Genomic DNA, 18,318 nt, shown 5'->3' on the forward strand with positions numbered 1-18,318 from the left:
GCAAGCGCTTTGATCCCGATACGTATCTTGTAATATTTCATACGTTATAAACGTATTGTGCTGTATACGCAAATGAGTACGAGGGCGGAGTATGTATATTCATTTTTGCTGCTGGCTGTATGAATATTATAAATTATTATTATTATACTTGTACCTCAAAATAACACCGAGCGAACAGAAGGGGGGACACAGATATGTGTGAACTCATTTTTGTACCACACATTCGAACATCTAACAATAAGAGGAATTTCTTTACATACCGAGCGTCCGTTTTTTCGCCCCTTCATGATCGTTTATCACATATATTCAGAGCAAAAATGAATCGCTATTTATATATCTATGACTAGCTGGCCCGTTCCGACTTTTCCACGGATAGACAAATCTAAGTTCTACTAATAACCAATATTTGGGTAGTTCATTATTTTCACGTAGGTATATCCAACCGTTTGGTTAGCGCAAGCCGATAAAGCAGTCAAACAGGGCTTTTTTTCTTTCGACTTAATTTACAAACCTTGAGAATTCAAACTAAATACTTATTTTTACCAAACTGAATGATAGTTTATTTTACTTACGGATAGTTCACCTTTTTATTAGTCAAAGAATCTGAAAAGTCGCTTCGGTAGTTCACAGTTATTACCCTCTAAATACGCACAAACAATTTCACCTCTTAATAATATTACAGTATAGATATACGTATATATTTTGTATACAAACATCGGGCTAAATTGCGAATCTTTTCAGGCAAACGAAACGCGTGTCTATACCCCTTAAAACATGTTAAACATGTACAAACAAGGACGTGTGTTCTCCGTTAGTAAAATTGTTGCCTGGACTGAAAATGGAAAGTATCAAAACGCGAGGAAAATTCTTTTCACTTTTACGAGATCCAAACCGGGTGAAACCAGGCAGGCAGTCGGGTGAGTGTAAAACACAGATACGTAAGGGGAAGCCGTGGAAATAAACGTTCGAGGTAGAGATTCCGGGCAATCACGAATAGACGTCGAAGCAAAGAAATACGGTCTTCGCGCAGGGTGTTGCGAGTAAAACCTACTCAAGATCCCGCCAGCGAGCGAGAGTTGCGAACGGGAATCCCTGCAACGTGTAAGTTGCATAATTGTACCATCTATCTGTATAACGGGATTTTTCGTTCAATTAGTACGCGTATATACGACACGGAGTGTCTGCGTCAAAGGAGCTGCAGATGTGCGAGAAGGGTGACGCGAGGTTTCGCAGGGGGTTAACTAAGGAATAACTAGGGCTAATGAATACAGATTAACTCTAGGAAAATTAGCATTTTAATCGTGTACATATAGCTTCGCACGCACGGTCTTCCACCCGTAATGGTTTCGGTGTCACGCCGGGTTTAGCAAACTGATTGTGAGTCAAATTTCGCGGAGCGTGTTCCTTCTTGAAAATTTTAAATAAACCTATAAATATGTGGCTACGTGACACGCAATATGAATATAAAGTTTACGACCAAACCGAACGACGTTCAACGAATATGTGTAACGTTTGCTTGGATTTGTCGCAAATTAACGCCACCAATCCACCGTGCGCGTAATAATTGACCATCACATCAACGCTTACAGCGCAGACTTTTCAAATATTACGTATATTTATTTGTTTTAATTAGATATTTTTACAGCTATACGCCAGACAACCGTTTGCCAACCATTAACTTCCAACGAATTAGTTTTTTATTATACTTTTACGACGCTACCTAACCATCATCGACCTCTTTATCCTTATTTGGTTTCGGTAATAAACTTGACACAGCTGCATTTGATTGTATACCACGAAACACTTGCAATTAATGGTTTAAACAAAAAATACGCGCGCATACCCAATTTTCTCGTTAAATATTCTTCCGAATCGAGTCGTTACACCTAACGAAACGTCTTATCGACAGAGGTTCGTTACGTATAAACGTAATATAATCGCTTTGGAAGACGATGGTGTTGATCCCATAACTCCGGGATTTGCATAGTATATAACCGTGACTCGATAAAGGTGAGATGCTGCGATATCATCGGCACAGAAAGAAGAGGTCCGATGAGCGAGCAAGAGAGCTAACGTTCATTGTCGTAAATCCAATTCGCACGCGTTAGAAAATTGAATGGCAAATTAAACTTCCCTTTTCGCCGACAAGGGATGACCGCGTTTAGCAATACCGTTATACCTTATCCCTATTACGAGGCTTTTGACCGGTCCGAGTATTTACAAAACATGCTCGACTTCGTTTCACTGGCTCCTATCCCAGCTATGTATGTGTATATATACATACACCGTCAATAGATCCACAAGGCATACATGGACCAAAAATGGAAGCTGTAAGTAAGTAGGTAAGATAAGGTAAGGATCCTCGTCCAATCTTCTTGAGCACCGTCAAACCTAATGACAAGGAATAAGGACAGTATACAAGCTAGGTATCAGCCTTCTGGCAATCCCAGAAAACTTTCCTGAGGTAGGATCTATTTATTTATACTCTAATATAAAACAGAAATTTTTCAGCGCTACGCCGCGGCTTCCAGGATGAACGTCACGATCGGTGATCGGAAACGTTGTGTTGAAATACACCAAGTGTAGGATTAAGGCCGAGAGAGATTTAAGACAAATTGGTCGAATGGTTACCACCGGCTCCTGTTGCAATCGGGAAACGCATTCCTTGCACTCTATCGGTCAACGCTGAGTTCCACTTCCTGTAGAAGCTCTGAACCACTATCGCATACATGCGATTGAGACAGTGTTCCGTTTCGGTATCGACCGCACGTATCTTGCATGCCCACTTCCAATTGAACAGATGTTCAAACGTGTCCTTACGATACAAGTACAAACTACAAGGTACAAAGGTGTGTTCACTGAATGTAAAAGGTCATTATTATAGGCGTCGAATAAATTGCTAAAGCTCTTTAGTACGCACTTTTACTAACGCGTGATATAAGCGCGTGAATTTTGATTTCTAGTATATTGATTAGAAGAAAGAAATACAGGTCGTTTTTGTTTCAATATTCGAAAGTGCTCGGGATGTGAAAAGCAAATTGGTGTATTGAAACGCGTAAGTCAAGGCCTTATCCTGACCGATTTTCGAGATTATCCGGAAATAAAATTTACATCCCGGTATAATATGGGTTCGGAGGTGAAATATACGGCGGCGATGCATCACTATTCGTTTGGCGTTATTTCATTTTCGCGTTTACAGGCGGAATGTGTATTTCCCCCAGATATATACGTAAATTCCGTAGTGCGCCGCGAAGCGGATTGGGTAGAAGAATTACTGGGATGTGTGGTTGGTATTTTGGGGTAAAAAAAAATATTTTACCATCGCCACGAGTTGAACGTTAAAATTTATTTTTCTATACAGTTCAAACTGCATTGTTCGCACATTCAACCGCGGCTATTCGTGGATCACTCTGGGTAAAAAATTACAAGCGCAGGTTAAAATTCCTACGGACCACATTTTTGCCCTGAATTTTCTCGATTACATTGATAAAGTATTACGCGATGAATATCTGAGCAATGACAATCGTCTGCAGGTTTGGAGAAAGCGTTGTCGGATTTCAAAGAAAAGACAAATGAGTCAAGAAAGCTTCAGGGTTGCGAAATCCAAACTCCTCGTACGAGAAACTGGATCCTGGTTCCCAGCGAAACCATCTCGAGAATGAGTACAAGTTATAAAGGTGGTGTAATAAATCAATGAAAACGGCAAATGTATACGGGAGAACTAAAAGAAAGTTTAATAATCAACAAAGAGGGTAAGATTATATATTTCGGGTATACAAAAGGCACGGTGTTAACCATAAAGGATTTTACTCTCAGTTTAAACATTAGCGGAAATTGGTGGTGTAAAATTGCTACCTCGAACAGTAAAAAGTTTCCTGCGCCTACTCAAGAGTGTGACAACAAGGTACCAAGGTTTTAACACCGACTAATTACGCAGAGTAAAGGTTTTGTCGTTCCCTTCCGTTTTTTTTTTTTTTTTGCTTCATTTCCTCTCTTTGTTGTTTCTTTTTTTGCAAATCACCCGCGAGAGAGTAGAAAGCGGTTCAGCAACGTAAAAGTATTGTACATTCTAGCATTTTATTTTCTCCACGTTTATGTACGTACATTTTTTTTCCCTTCGTCGGTTTCCTCTTCTATACTATATATATACGCGTGTGTGTATGCACGCTGCTTCTTGTTATTCCCGAAACTGACTTAAAGCCGGTTTACCCGTTTAAAAATAAACCAATACGATTACAAAATCCATCTCATAGCTTCTCCGGCGTTAAGTGTTTCCCATTAAAATTATACACGCTTGAATTTTAAACGATGGCATTGTTATTTGCTAAAACGTTCCGCAAGCGGTGGAAAAACATCCGTGACATAGATATACCTAAGCATTGCTGAAACCTACTCCCACACCTCTAACCAACCATTAACCAATCCAGGTACGTGTAACACACAGAGGTAGGGGTACACGCATCGCTTTCTCTCCAACGCCGCTTCGTCGACGGGTGCGAAAAAACGGCGTGATCACAATCAGCGTATCGCCTGACGAGCATAGGTCATTCATGCGTGATTAGATGCACCGCAAGCACGCCGCGGAATACCTATACACGCTTGTATAATGGATCGTGGAGAGACGTGTGGAGGCAGAAGGATCCGCAAAGAGCGGAGGTATACATATATATATATATATGTATATGTATAAGCAAATAGCAGACACGGAGGGAGGTGAGGGGAGGGGATGTGCGTAGGTGTACAATCCTCTACCCATACATATGCGATACATCCAATTTAACATCTGCCTGGGAAGTAGGTGGTAGGAAGATATCTGGGAATCGATTTTACCCCACGTGCATGCTGCGCTACACGCACGGGTAGTTTATACGTACATCTATGTACGTATGTACGTATGTATACATGTATGTATAGGATTGAAACATTGGATGCAAATGCGAGAGGAATTCGAGGATTCGCGCAGTTTCTCAGAGGGCAATGATTTCTGTAACGCAGCGGCGATTCGCCCGCTCGCCCGGCAATCTTTCTTTCAATTTTATTACACCGACGTCAAGCCCTATGTAAGATCTGCTTGCATACTCGTATGTATCCAAGCGTACGTACGCCTGAACGTATATGCATACCGGTGATATGGAGCTGTTGGGCAAGCAGCGAGGATCAACCGTCCAACTTTGCAGGCGCCTTATTGGCCAATAGATCTCCCACGGTGATAACAGCTCCCTAAGGTTAAGTGTTTGGGATTAGCAGGCTTTGCGTCTTGATTGATAAATCACCTACTAACCGTCCCGGACACCCAGAGGATAAGGGAGAGAAAGAGGACGACCCGCAAGCTCTTCCAGGGTGTCTCAACGACTCGTTCGTTCTTCTCCTTTCAGGATGTGCGCTGCGGGGCGTTTCGTCAAAACATATTATAAGACCCTATAGAAGTAATTAAAAAAGAAGAAAGGACGGAGCGAAGAGAGAGGCGAGACGCGCGACGAGTTCTTTTTCCATTTTCTTCTTCCTCTCCCGTTTCTCTCCTTGTCTGTCTCCCTCTCTCTCTCTCACACACACTCTTCTCGCCCGGCCTTTATCTTCATCCTTTTTAATTCCAAGCTGGTCAAGTTATACGAGCCTGGAATAACTCCGGAATATTCCTTATTTTCACCATCGCTCCTGCAGGCCAATCCCCAACGCGTTTTTATATACTATATTGTGTGAAAGAGTACAATAGAAAGCTGGGATGAAGGTTTTTTTTTTCTCTCCTTTTCTTCTTTCTTATCGTCAAAGAATCCGCGGTATAAATACAGAACATAATGAAATACATTAATGGCATAAAGCTCTGTAGAAGACGCGACTCAGTCGGGACGTATTGAAGTAAAGTTGATTTTAATTGGAGTTATATACTTATAATAACTCCAGAAGGGATTGCGTATTTTCGCAACAGTAAAGAAATTTCACTTTCAAATCAACCAGCCCCCGGCATCTGCGGTAAAAAATTGCTTACTTCGTGGTGATTTTTAACCCTCGCGTTTATTGTTATTCAGAGAAAAAAAAAATCCCATAATAGGTAAAGTGTACTGTAAAAAATTTGACAAACTCCCTTCGACGTGCCCACGCAATTTACACCCTAGGCGATAACCTTTACCGACGGTAAACAACGTGAGAATTTGTAGAATCCATTCGAAGGTGTAAGTATATAAGAAACAGGGAATTCTACTCCGAGCATAATATTCACGGTGGAAAAAAGCAAAGAGAAAGAGAGAGAGTAAAACGTAAAAACACACAGGCGACTCGTCTCGCCCGCCCGCGGACTACCTTTGAAAAAGTATCGAAATCGTAAAAATAGTAGGTCCTCCTCGTCCTGCAGAAGAGCGTCACTTATTCACCCTCGTTTTTCCTCCCTTTTCCCAGTTCCGGCCCTTGCACGTATGTATGCATAAAAAGAGAACGGGTAAATTATCATACCAATTGCATGTATATGTATGCGAAATATGCCCCCACGCGTATCTTTAGCAAAATTTGTCCAAATGCTAAATCTCAGAGCCATCGGGAGGGCGAAGCCGTTTCCTGCTTACATTACGTCGTGATTTAATATCGCCGACTCTACAGCCAATTGTAAATAATTTTTCGCTACACGCGAATAAATAATTTTAATTTCGTTTCGTCTCTCCAGTTCTATTCGAAGCGTGACGGATTTTCACAAACGTACGTATAAGTACATCGACGTTTTCGAAACGCGAAATGCACACGGTGTGCATTTTGAGGAGGGTCGAAGTAGAATCACTGTGTAAAACTGATGGCAGTAAAGTTCCCCATAAAACGGAGCGTCCCGGTGAATGAATGAAAAGAAATTTCTAGACTGACGTTTACGGTAGTGGTATCAAGTATAAAACACCTAGAAACGCCGATAGCCTTTCATTATTACTTGATCATAACGCCTCGCGCGAGTTTGTTTCACGTACACGTAATATGTATATTATGAATGTTACACGTACCTACATGATGTCATAAAAGCTACCGGTGCATGCACGAAAACAGCTTCTTAATTCTGAGTTATCGGAACTGCAGATATAAAAAGTTAGAAGCGCTTCTTTGCATCCGCGAGAAGGAACATTTCGAGCGATACGAACTTCACACATAGTACACATTACGATCACGTAGATTAATATTCCGTGCTGATAGATACATTCAGTGGTACTTTATACCACGCCAGCTGTACCAACATTAATTACGATAGTCTGCACGATAGCATAATTATCACGTAATGTTAACAGAGAAAATTTCATCGGAGAGTATATCATGTATCCAATTGGCATCGATTATTACCCCCCCCCCCCCCCTCTCCCTTCATCATGCGGCCGTTGAAACCCCCGCGGACAACCGTCAAATCTTCCTGCACTCTGTGTGAAATTGTTTCCCCGTCGATAATTGCTTTATTAACTGAAACATCGGGGATAGAAAAAAAAACACGTCAGTAATTATCCGTAATATTCATGAGAATATACGTGATCTGGTAGGTAACTAACCAACAACATCGACTCTTTCGAGGTCACAGAGAAAACTGTGACTTCCGAATGGCTTCAGCCATATCGTTAGCGGCTAATCGACGACAGCTTGTTCATTTTAGAAATGTAAGAGTCACGCCCCCACCGCAAGAAGAGAACAACCTAGTGCAGGAAAAAAAGCTCACAATGTTGACGTATGAAATTCTCCTTTGGTCCGTCCGCAGAGTATTTTCGCAGCTGGCAAATTCAGGCTGAGAGCCTAATTTGTCATTAGTCATACTACTCGGCCCACTCAGCCTCTCAGCTCAATATAGCCCACACGGAGAAACCCAGCGCCACACGTTCGCCCTGGTGTTCCACAGGACCAACACAACGTGTTATCATTTGTCTGGCCGTGTGAAAGGGAGAAAATTTCCCCTTTTTCTCCTCGACGAGTGTGACCGATCCTTTATGGACGCGAATGACAGGCAGTGCAGCACATCATCTATGCAAGTACACGCCGAGAGGTCCGGAGATGATTTTCAAAGTTGATTGATGAAGCGTCTGCGCCCAGCGAAGCAATGCCGGTGTGTTATTTGCTCGACATGAGAGCGCGCTCGTAGCCAATTTCAAATTGATCCGTATCAACACCGGTGTAGGACAAAGAAGCGTGGCGCTCGCCCTCGCGCAATCAATTCCAAAGAATCTACTTACGCACTGAAAGGTAATTCCAGGGACCTCGTTCCTTTTAGCTAACCTTCAGCGCTTAACCAGGATTAATGACCAAGCCGATTGCGTATAGTTGCAATAGCGGTAGCACTGTACGGAACACGAAACGAATCTACAAACAATATCAAGTCGTCTTCTTCCATTGGACTTTTACCGATCCATTGCTTGTAAGCTACAGCTGCCGATATCGTAGAGAGAGTAACTCACTATTCGATAATTGGGCAAAGTGCCCCCACTCGAAATGCATTCTGCAAATAACCCGTAATTGTAATCTTGTTGGCAAGTGACTGACTCATACCAAATTTTGAACTTGTAACTCCATTTTGCTCAGAGTTATAGCGAAAAGAAAGTGCAAGTCTGCTATAATCACTTCAAAAATTATGAAAAAAACTTCAGATCCAGTAGACGACTAAGCACATATGAAAGATCCGCGGGAAATCAGCAACCCGAATGTTCAATAATGTTCACAAGGTAGAGTTTACTACCGTAAAATCTAAAAAAAAATCCTCGACATGTGCCCGGATGTCTACTGGATCTGCGATATTTTTCGCAATTTTCGTCCTGAAAATAGCAGAGCTATCGGAAAAAATATCGAAAATTGCGTTTTCTTGCGATAACCCCGAGCAAAATGGAGTTGGAAGTCTAAAATTTGGTACAAGTCAGTCATCGACCAACAGAATACGGTAGGTTACTTGGCATGCTTACCCCGCTTGTAGCCTTTCAAACAGGATATAAAGCATAAGAATAATTTTTTTTTTGCTAAAATACATGCAAACGGGGTCAACATCACTTGAAAAATCAACTTAGTATACCGCACGGCATAATGACGGTATAAGTTTGTTGTTTCAGTAATTAATTCGGTAACAGATACCGCTCGGAAATTCGAAACTTGACGAACATCCGGCCGACGGGCCATCCACGTCGCCTCTCTTCGTTATCTCTTGGGTTTTCTAATACTACAAGGAACCCTGCGTGCCGCGTTTAGTCCTCCGAAGGTCCTCCCTAACCGTCGTCCTTTGGCCCGATGCTCGCAGCCGGTGCTTACGCGGCGATTGGTCCTATCTGCGGATAGTTACACGCGTAAATGGTATCCTAGGTCCCGTGCACATCCTCCACCCCCGGATATCGCGTCATCTATCAAGGGATCAATCTCTCCCCCGTGTTCAATTGCGCTCGCTGATAACCAATTCGCGATAAATTCATGTTCTTTACAACGTAGCGTCGGTAACCTGGAGACGAAAGTTGCAGAAAAGACAAGTCTTTCTTATTCACATGCGAATCTATAAGAATATTCACGCTTAGGTGCACAGCTTATCTACTGATCATCGCGTTAAATATTCTTTTGTCAACTTGTCGAGAAAAATTGCGCATGACTTGTTCCGTCTTCTTTTATATCGTCGTACCCGTGAGTAAAAAATAAAAATAGTGAAAAAAATAAATTGTTGCATTATATTTTTCCACCAAATTGTAGAAAGGCTCTCAATGATCGAAGACGATCTCTATCCCCATTGTCCTAAATTATCTACAAGCTTATTTTTTAAGCTGCATCTGAATATAAAAAGGCATGGACATCTTACAGCGGGACTTGAACTTTATCTACGATTACACTGCTTTGGAAGAGTAATAAATTGATGCAATAAAATTGCGTTATGAAAAATTCTCCCCGAGGTGAACCGGCCTTAAAAATCTTCCGCACCCTTCTGCGGTGGCCACATAATCGCTGTAATTAAAAACGGCGACTACGGGGACTATAGGGACTAATGACTTCAGATCGGGATTCATTATGGTCCGTGCCTTTCTTCCTTATTCCCAGAACCAGGTTAAGGCTAAGTGCTGTATAATTATCAATCATTCGACAGGTCCAGAAGAAAAAAAATCACCGTACTAATCTTTATATAATATACCGTGCGATGAGTATGCAAAAATTAGCAACCATTTTCAAGTAATCCGTCGACAAAAATTGCAACTATTTACACATCAAGCCAGATTTCGTGGGATGTTACTGTAGAATCGGGTAGTGCAGAGACCTCGGCAAATTGAAGGTGCGGCAAAATCGGGATCGATATTGGAAAAGGATATTGGGATGGAGTCCTGTATGTGACAGGTCACACCTTCGCCAAGAAGTATTCTAAGATCGTGTAGGCGATTTGAAGGAAGAAAACGCAGTTTCAACACCTGTTCTCAAAAATGGTACTACGAATAAGCCGATGAATATATGGATATTCCGATGGTTCTCCTATGTGGCGTATGTATGATACGTCATGTATATACCATGTATAATATAATCTCACTTCGGTGTGAGGAGACAGGTCTGCGCATTGTCACCTTATGTTCATAGTTACAGTATCTGACACACGAAAAGGATCAAAGTTTTACATTCAAAAAATACAATTTTGCTACTTTCATTGCTCAATCATTTGCATGCGTTATACATATACGCGATGTGGCACAAGTTTTTTGCATCAATAACTGTGTGCGTGAATATCGTATGTGTAATTTCATCCTGAGTGTTCATCATTCGATCGATGGACGAAAATTAGTGTCCAAAGAAAAATGTGTTACTACGATCCTTTATTGAGAAAACTTAATCCCGACGAAACTTATTACGCATACATACAGCTGCATATAGTTTTAGAGAACCTGTTTCAATTGGTTTTGGAAACTTTCTCGGTCCTTTAATAACCACGAGGTTGAAGTTAGTAACATTAGCGTAACGAAGCATCAGGGAGAAAATCGTTATTGCTCAATTTTAGTATGACCTTCAAGTAGTTGGCTTTTCGAAATGAAGAGTTAGTTTTGTTTATCATGGTTTACCGAATTTCGGACATTGATAAAGGTGCGAAGTAACGATTTTTCTCAAACATACATCGTTGAAGCAACGTTACATAGTTCATCATCATTAATAATCGACGATGAAGGACAATTATCCTGCATGAGAAACGGCTGCATATTACCTCGAAATTCGTTAATCCGTGGGTTTTACCTTGAGACCTTGCCGTCTGCGATTTAGCGTGATACACGAGACAATATCCGAAAGCGAGTAGACATCGTCATCGATGTCGAGGCGATCAACCAAGATTAAAAAGTGGGTGGGCGGCAAGATCGCTCCTGTACTATGTGTGTACGAAGTACAGAGGAGTTTTAAATTTCTAATCAGTTTGTTAGCTCCGCGATCATTATTGTTCAGGTATGCAGTAGTCAGGTGGGTCTGATCGAAGCTCGGAGCTTTATGTATTCGCCCTTGGCCAAAGTCGTACATATATCGCGAATAATTCCCGGTGTTTACAAACATCGACATACGCATGGTTTATACATATATATACTTATACAAAGTGCGCCGCGGTGATTCTTGGTCAATGTCAAACTCTCCATCCGCTGCAGGCGAATGCCGGCTTATACGTTCACCTCTCGCGAGTTTCTCGTCAACGATTAGGATGGAAAAACATGTGGCATTTGCAAACGAGATGACTTCAACGTCGCATAAACCGTTTTTTTTTTTTTTTTTTTTGCATACTTACACACGCGAATAAAATCGGCGTTCCGCGCGTCATTCCCGCTAAAAGCTCGTTTTTTAAGTCAACAACTGAATGTCAATTACGATCAAAGCGTATGAAGAACATGATGTTAGTAAAGGTGAAATTCAATGTTGAATAATAATGAGATTAATATTTATTGAACATCGATGATGCTATTATACTTCAAACCGTCTACCGGAGTAATGCTGGGGGGAAAAAAACTAGTTTGAAGTTAGTAACGTTATCGTAACGAAACATTAAGGGGAAAGATCACTATTTTCTGAATGTTATACAAAATGATTTCTAAGGAACTAAGATTTCGAAATATGAGTGTATTTTGTTTTATTGCGGTTTACTGAAATTCAGACAATTCCAAAATCGCGAAATAACAGTTTTTCCTCAGCATGAACCGTTACGATAACGTTACCAACTTGAATATGACAGAAAGAAAGGTTTACAGACGATATGTACAGTCAACGCAGAAACGAAACTGTAACAATTGCGCGACGAATTTCTTTCATTTTACATTCTTTCCTTGATTTCTTCGTTAGTTTTTCTACTTTTCTCGTTTCATTCACCTTGTCCATTTCACGCACTGGCCAAATCAAGCCGCATGGAAACGACAGGTTGTAGATTGATATCGCCGGGAGGGTTTGGAATAACGTCGAAGGTGGGAAACTCTGAAAGAGGGTAGGCACACGTTGTTGTATTGGTTTTGTGAAAAGTTTCCACCGTTAGGCAACGAACGAAGCCAACAAAAGTAACAAAGCCGGCTTATCGTTAGCCAGACCGCGAAACACGCGGCTCGCAACGTGCGATGGACGAACTGTTTAACGTTCCATGTTCCGTGTACACGCGGTAACCATTTAAGCGTCATGGCTAACTGACCATTTCCGGAGCAGCTACATACCTACGTATACAACTCCGAGAGAGGACTGCGGACAATTCGACCGAATGAAGGTGCCATTTGAGGGTCTAATTACGTGCTTAGTTAGCCCGCTAGTACCAGTCGAAACTTCGGACATGACACGTATCTCAATCATGCAGCACAAGACGCGACACCTTGACACGCGTGCCCGGTTGTACGACATGCACATCATCGACGACGTACGGTCACGTGTACAACATCGTAGGTACGGATGATTTGTGTTCGAATGAAGATTGAAGAAATCGGTCAAGTTATGAGGGTGGTATTACAGGCACAAGCTTGGAGGGATTCCGCACGTAGTTTACGACCAAGTGAATTAATATCTCGTTAAAAAGACCCAAAGTTTGACTCGTAAAAGTCAACTTTCTACATCGCTCTCGTTTCTTTCCTTCTTTTCTTTATTTATTATTCTCTCTCTCTCTGGTTCGCTCCCCACCCTTTCTATTACTCTTTCCCGCTATTTTCCTCTTCCTCCGTATCTTGTCCACTTTTTTTTATTACCACGCTGAGAAGGCAGATATGTAATAGCTATAATGTGCCTGCTACGCAGAGCTTGTCCTTCGTTTCGTGCCCGGTGCCCGTGATTTTCACGATGTATCTGTATTTCGAAAAGATGAAAATGCAAAATTCTACCATCGCGGATAAAACGGATTACCCTCCGGCGTATTTACATACTTTTCCCGTGATGCTGTACAACGATTCTCGTACATCAATGTCGCACAGTCCGTTGCACTTTTCTTTATAAAACGACTTTCGTCGAATATTAGTTATTCCCCCGATTGAATTCGACCACCCAAGCTATGCTACATACACACCCTTTGCACGTGGATATTCGCTTATAACCGGCAAGCCAGCAGGTTACATTTATACTCGTAGTAGGTGCAACGATGAGTACCTACGCGGAAAGCACGTGATGCAGGAAGCATTTAAATACTAACCCAAGTTCGCAGCATCCTCAGCCACACTCGACTAACCACCGATGCCTAGTCGTTGTCTCTTTGCAAGGAAACAATGAAACGTCCTGAGCTATGCCGCATTCGCTTGGTACACTTTGCACAGCTATCTGTATATGTGCAACGTATGTACACTACCTACATAGACGCAGACATGAGCTAGGTGTTTAAAACGCATTTCGCCCCGAGAAATACATGCCGCAAGCCTTGGAACCCGCGATTCAAGATTTTGGCACGGTATTCCGGATCGCTATATAATACACAATGCCAATAACAATGACGAGGGTGATAATTAGGTAGCAGAGATCCAGGACCCAGGGAAAGTTCAGGATCGACTTGTATGTTCAGCTCCCGGTCGCCAATTAGTATCCGCACTTACGTCGAAAGTCATCGTAAGGGATGAGGTTCCGACTTCTGTTTACCAGAGAGTTGAAGGCAAGCGTAAATCTTGCCTCCCATAACTCGACGTACGCCACTTATCGCATATTTCGTTGCGTTATAGAGACGCAGCCGGCATGCAGCAGCGGAGTACAGTACTACGGTAACTAGTCGAGTTACCGATGATTTTCAAGCGTGGAATATCAAGCGGCGGCGCTGCGCCGCGGAGCAAACTTGAAATGCGAATTTTTTTCTGAATATAAAATTATCGCGTAGACGCGAAACCGCGAAACGATTATTGCTTTATAGTTGGCTGGGTACGAGCCGATGTATAAGCAGTTGCGATAACGCGCGGGTAAGTAATAAAAGAAAAAGAAAAGGAAATAAAAACGTTGAGAAATGTATCGCGGTGTGTAATGACGTTAAGAAATTCCATACAAGAAATCAAGGGAACAACGCGCCGCGGAGAACGAAACCGATCGATCACAAATATGACGAATGTAACTATGTATACGAGCGATCAATAATACTGCCGTTATTGGGTAATATTTATAAAGCGACAGGTATACAAGAGGCATTTTTCATCACTCTCGGAAAATGTGCTGTAAAAAAAAAAATCCATTTTCAATTTCGAAACATAGAAGAGACAAAAATCCGAATCCTCTTCGTCATGTCTGCAATTTTTTGTGAATTTAACCAGCTTTCAAATCACGTTCTGTAAGGAAAATGAAAAGCGAAAAATTAACTTTGAAGACGTGTCAAGGTCGTAATGAAAATTTCACATTATCCACCCACAAAGTTATTTCCATCAGCGTACGTACAACAACGTTGATACTCGGTTGTGTCGCGTACCGTTATATTCGTTGATAATGAAATGCGAGAAATATTTCCAACTTTCGCGGGCACGCGTATTAATTCAAAGGGTACAACGTGGTGATTGTACAATGTACACATTAGGGTGTTTCAAAAAAAGACGAATTTTTTTTTTTTTTCTTATGGTGTCCAAAAATTTATAGTATACCCAATAACGAAAATGATGTATATGTCACGCTGTCGAACGTTGGAATGACCTCCATTCCGTCACCGACATCAAACAAATCGAAGAATAGAACGATAGTAACCCACGACTTCCGCTGCATATAGACTCTCTATCGAGAGATTGCTCTCTCTGTCTTTATGGAAAGAAAGTCTTTCTCTGTCGTCGGGTTATACTTCTGGGTTTCTCATCCTAAATCTACAAGAGAATTCCGCCACTACTCCACTTTTAAGACAGCACGTCGTAAGCACCTTTTCGTTTCCGAATCTTCGCGGGACTGACTTAATTTTTATTGGTTTGCGTGATAAGTTTTCTTTGACCTATATTAAGTTATTTTTTCCCGTCCATCTACTTGCCTTTTCTGTTTCTGTTTTTTTGATACATCCTGTATTATTTTTCAGACACTACGTACTCGGCCAACATCGCTATGGACGTAATAAACCTCCGTCTATCTATCTTTTTCTTGTTCTCACTCGCTCGTGCACACGTTTGTATGTATACATATATACGTACGGAGCATTCATTCAAAAGACTCTTTTCTCGTAGCCTCCGCTATCTGCTCCTGATCAATTTAATCAAAAGTCTGGAATTGGTTCAAAGCAACATAAAATACCATAGAGTCAAGAAGACGTACGGGACGAAATCCGATAAAGGAATCTAATTGAATAGTTCACAATTCTCATTGTCTTTACGACTGTACTATACTGCATATAGATCGAGTGTCTATCCGGCCGACCGTATACCTGAGAAAAATAATTAAATCGAAGTTGAAAGAAAGAATGAGAATCCGCATTCCCGTTTTTATAAACCATGAAGTCGAACGATGATTTTGAAATCGCGTGAAGAATCCTTTCCGAAACACCAACTTCCCTGGCGTTGCATCGCTGCAAAGTACATAATACAGTGTATCTTCCACCTTATTCTGTTACATCGCAGATTCTCTTGCAGTATAGCTGCAAATGCGGTCAGGTATTTAACATTTAGTGATCGTGAGAGACGGCGCGCCTACCGAAGGCGAGCGGTGGCGAATGGATTACAAACACGCGCCGCTTCAGCAGCAGCCAGCAATCAAACACGCAGGTACGTAAGCAAGCGGCTCTGACACAGAACTGTGGCCGTAATCGGTAATGCATGTGTCTTCCTTCGCAGCTCGCAGCTATGAGTCTTGTATTACATTTACGCGTATCTGTGATGCACGGACGGAGTTTGGAGGTGATAATTTTTTCCTGCATCGCGATGTGCACATGTATGCACTGGGTATGAAAAGGACGCGTTTACACGCTGCGCACTTGACCCTTTGACTAAACTCGAGTGCGAAAATTCAAAATCGCGAAAAGCGAATCCTTTGACGTCGAGGAAAGATCTCATTTCAGCGAGTCGTTAACACCTTTAATTACAGCTTGAAAAAGCGGAGTAATGTGAATTAAATTTAGTATAAGACGAGCGTATAATCACCGTTTTTAACTGAACTTTTAAATGCAATTAATATGTGCATAAATTAGTAGCGTTTCTTTCGAAAATCGAGATAATACGATAGCTGGGGTCGGGCTAAAAGTTTAGAAAGATTATAGCAAGCGGAAACCTCACGGTAGCAAATTTTCAAAAACGCGATAATCCATTTCACAGAATATTTTAAATGCAGAATGTGAGAATATAGAAAAGACAAAATATAGAAAGGTCAAGCTAATGGAAACAGAAAAAAGAATCGTCAAAATTCTGCTGTATTCTAAATCATTCTGACGTTTCTATATCACGGCATACTTCTGTACCTTGAACTTTCTACATTTTGACTTTCCTATACTTCTACTTTCCGCATTAAAAAATATCCGTAAAGCAAATCTGCGCCTTCTTGAAAATATCGCGGCGTGCGCCTTCTATTTTCTTCACTTTCCACATCGTCATCACTCCACCCTTACAGTTAGCATATCCTTTTAAAATTTGTGAGGATAAAGAACAGGAATAGGATAAGATAACTCACCGGCTAGTTCTCGATACACGGAAAGCGTCGAACCGCAGCACCTTCAGAACCTTGAGAAAAACTCCACACTCACAATATATATCTAAATTGTTCTCCGCGTACTCCAAGATTTATCTCCGACTTTCCGGCGCAGCGAAGCACGCGCGTGTCTCCTTATCGTTAACAACAACAAACAACAAGTGTCTCTGAGGTTAAATCTCTGCGAGACTCGCTAGCTATTAAGGACGAGCCGAAGAGGGAAAAAAGGGTCTCTGTTCCTCCGCCGAGGAGCGGCCGACGATGAGAAGCCTCGTATCGTCCTGATCAGCAGGAGCACGCTGCGATTTCTCGCGATGTGGCCGAACCTTCGCCACCTGGTACACTCACAATCAGCGCACCGCGGCTGCTGGGAGAGGACTGCTGATCGCGCGCCTCTTTGACAGCGACAAAACAACCATCGGGGATTCGCAGCCGCAGCGGCGAGAGGCGAGGAGACGAAGGCGCAAGTGCGAAGAACCTCGGTGTCTAGGGCTGTCGCTATAGTCGGCCACGAGCCGCGAACCGAGGACTACGCGAGCGGAAAGAGAGGAGATTACACACCTACCACCGACTATGCCGAAATCCAGAAATTCGATCCTCCGAGTCAAACTCTCGCAGAGAATATTCCCTTCGTTTCTCATTCCGCAGAGTGTAAATACTGAGCATACCGGCCCAGTCCCTACATGTACAAGAAAGAAGCCCTGATACAGCAATTTTTCCTAAGGACTACATATTTTTTTTTCAGTCGTTGGGGAGCTCATTGGTAGTCTAAATCCAGAATTTCTACCATATTCTACGGTAGCTAACGGCTGTCATCTTAAATTTATCGTAAAAGTTTCTCTGTTACCGTTCTTAGTCCATAGTTGAAAATTAGCAAATAGTTGTTTGACAATTAAGCGAATTTCTCTGTAAATTCAAGATGGCGGCCGAAGATATTATAGAATGTGATAAAAATCGTGCATTTATGTTATCAATGAACCTCCCCCCCCCCCCCCCCCCCCTCCTTGTAAAAGGATAACAGTGATATCGAAAGATTGCAATTTCAAATGTACCTACACTCCAGCTGGATTAAGGAGATACCTCAGATTCTGCGTCAAGAAATCGTCAAGAATGTTCTCTTCTTATCGTGTTTTAAAGAATGAAAATTCCACTCAAATTCTACGTACAGAAAATACTGTACATGAAATACCAACTGAAAATTATCTTTTTTATTGCAAAAAAAAAAGTATTCCACACACGCCAGAATTTCATGGAAGACCGTCGTTTTTTAACGCGAGCTGCCCGATCCTGTACAGAAATCTGCAATTCGACGGAATA

At 41.8% G+C, this 18,318-nt stretch overlaps 1 protein-coding gene across 5 annotated transcripts in view; it reads right to left on the bottom strand.

Annotated features, from left to right (window-relative positions):
• LOC107219410 (Ig-like and fibronectin type-III domain-containing protein 1) overlaps positions 1–18,318 on the bottom strand; it is a 171,672-nt gene that overhangs the window by 144,369 nt on the left and 8,985 nt on the right. For 3 of the 5 annotated variants that reach the window (XM_015657612.2, XM_046734893.1, XM_046734877.1), the window contains exon 1: positions 16,984–17,388. The exons of 1 other annotated variant lie outside the window; for it this stretch is intronic. The gene's annotated coding sequence lies outside the window, so the exon portion shown is untranslated. Of the gene's footprint in view, positions 1–16,983; positions 17,390–18,318 lie in introns of those variants that run through there. One more of the 5 variants, XM_046734898.1, reaches the window with a different exon arrangement.

The sequence above is a fragment of the Neodiprion lecontei genome, chromosome 1, assembly GCF_021901455.1.
Source record: "Neodiprion lecontei isolate iyNeoLeco1 chromosome 1, iyNeoLeco1.1, whole genome shotgun sequence".
Lineage (NCBI taxonomy): Eukaryota > Metazoa > Arthropoda > Insecta > Hymenoptera > Diprionidae > Neodiprion > Neodiprion lecontei.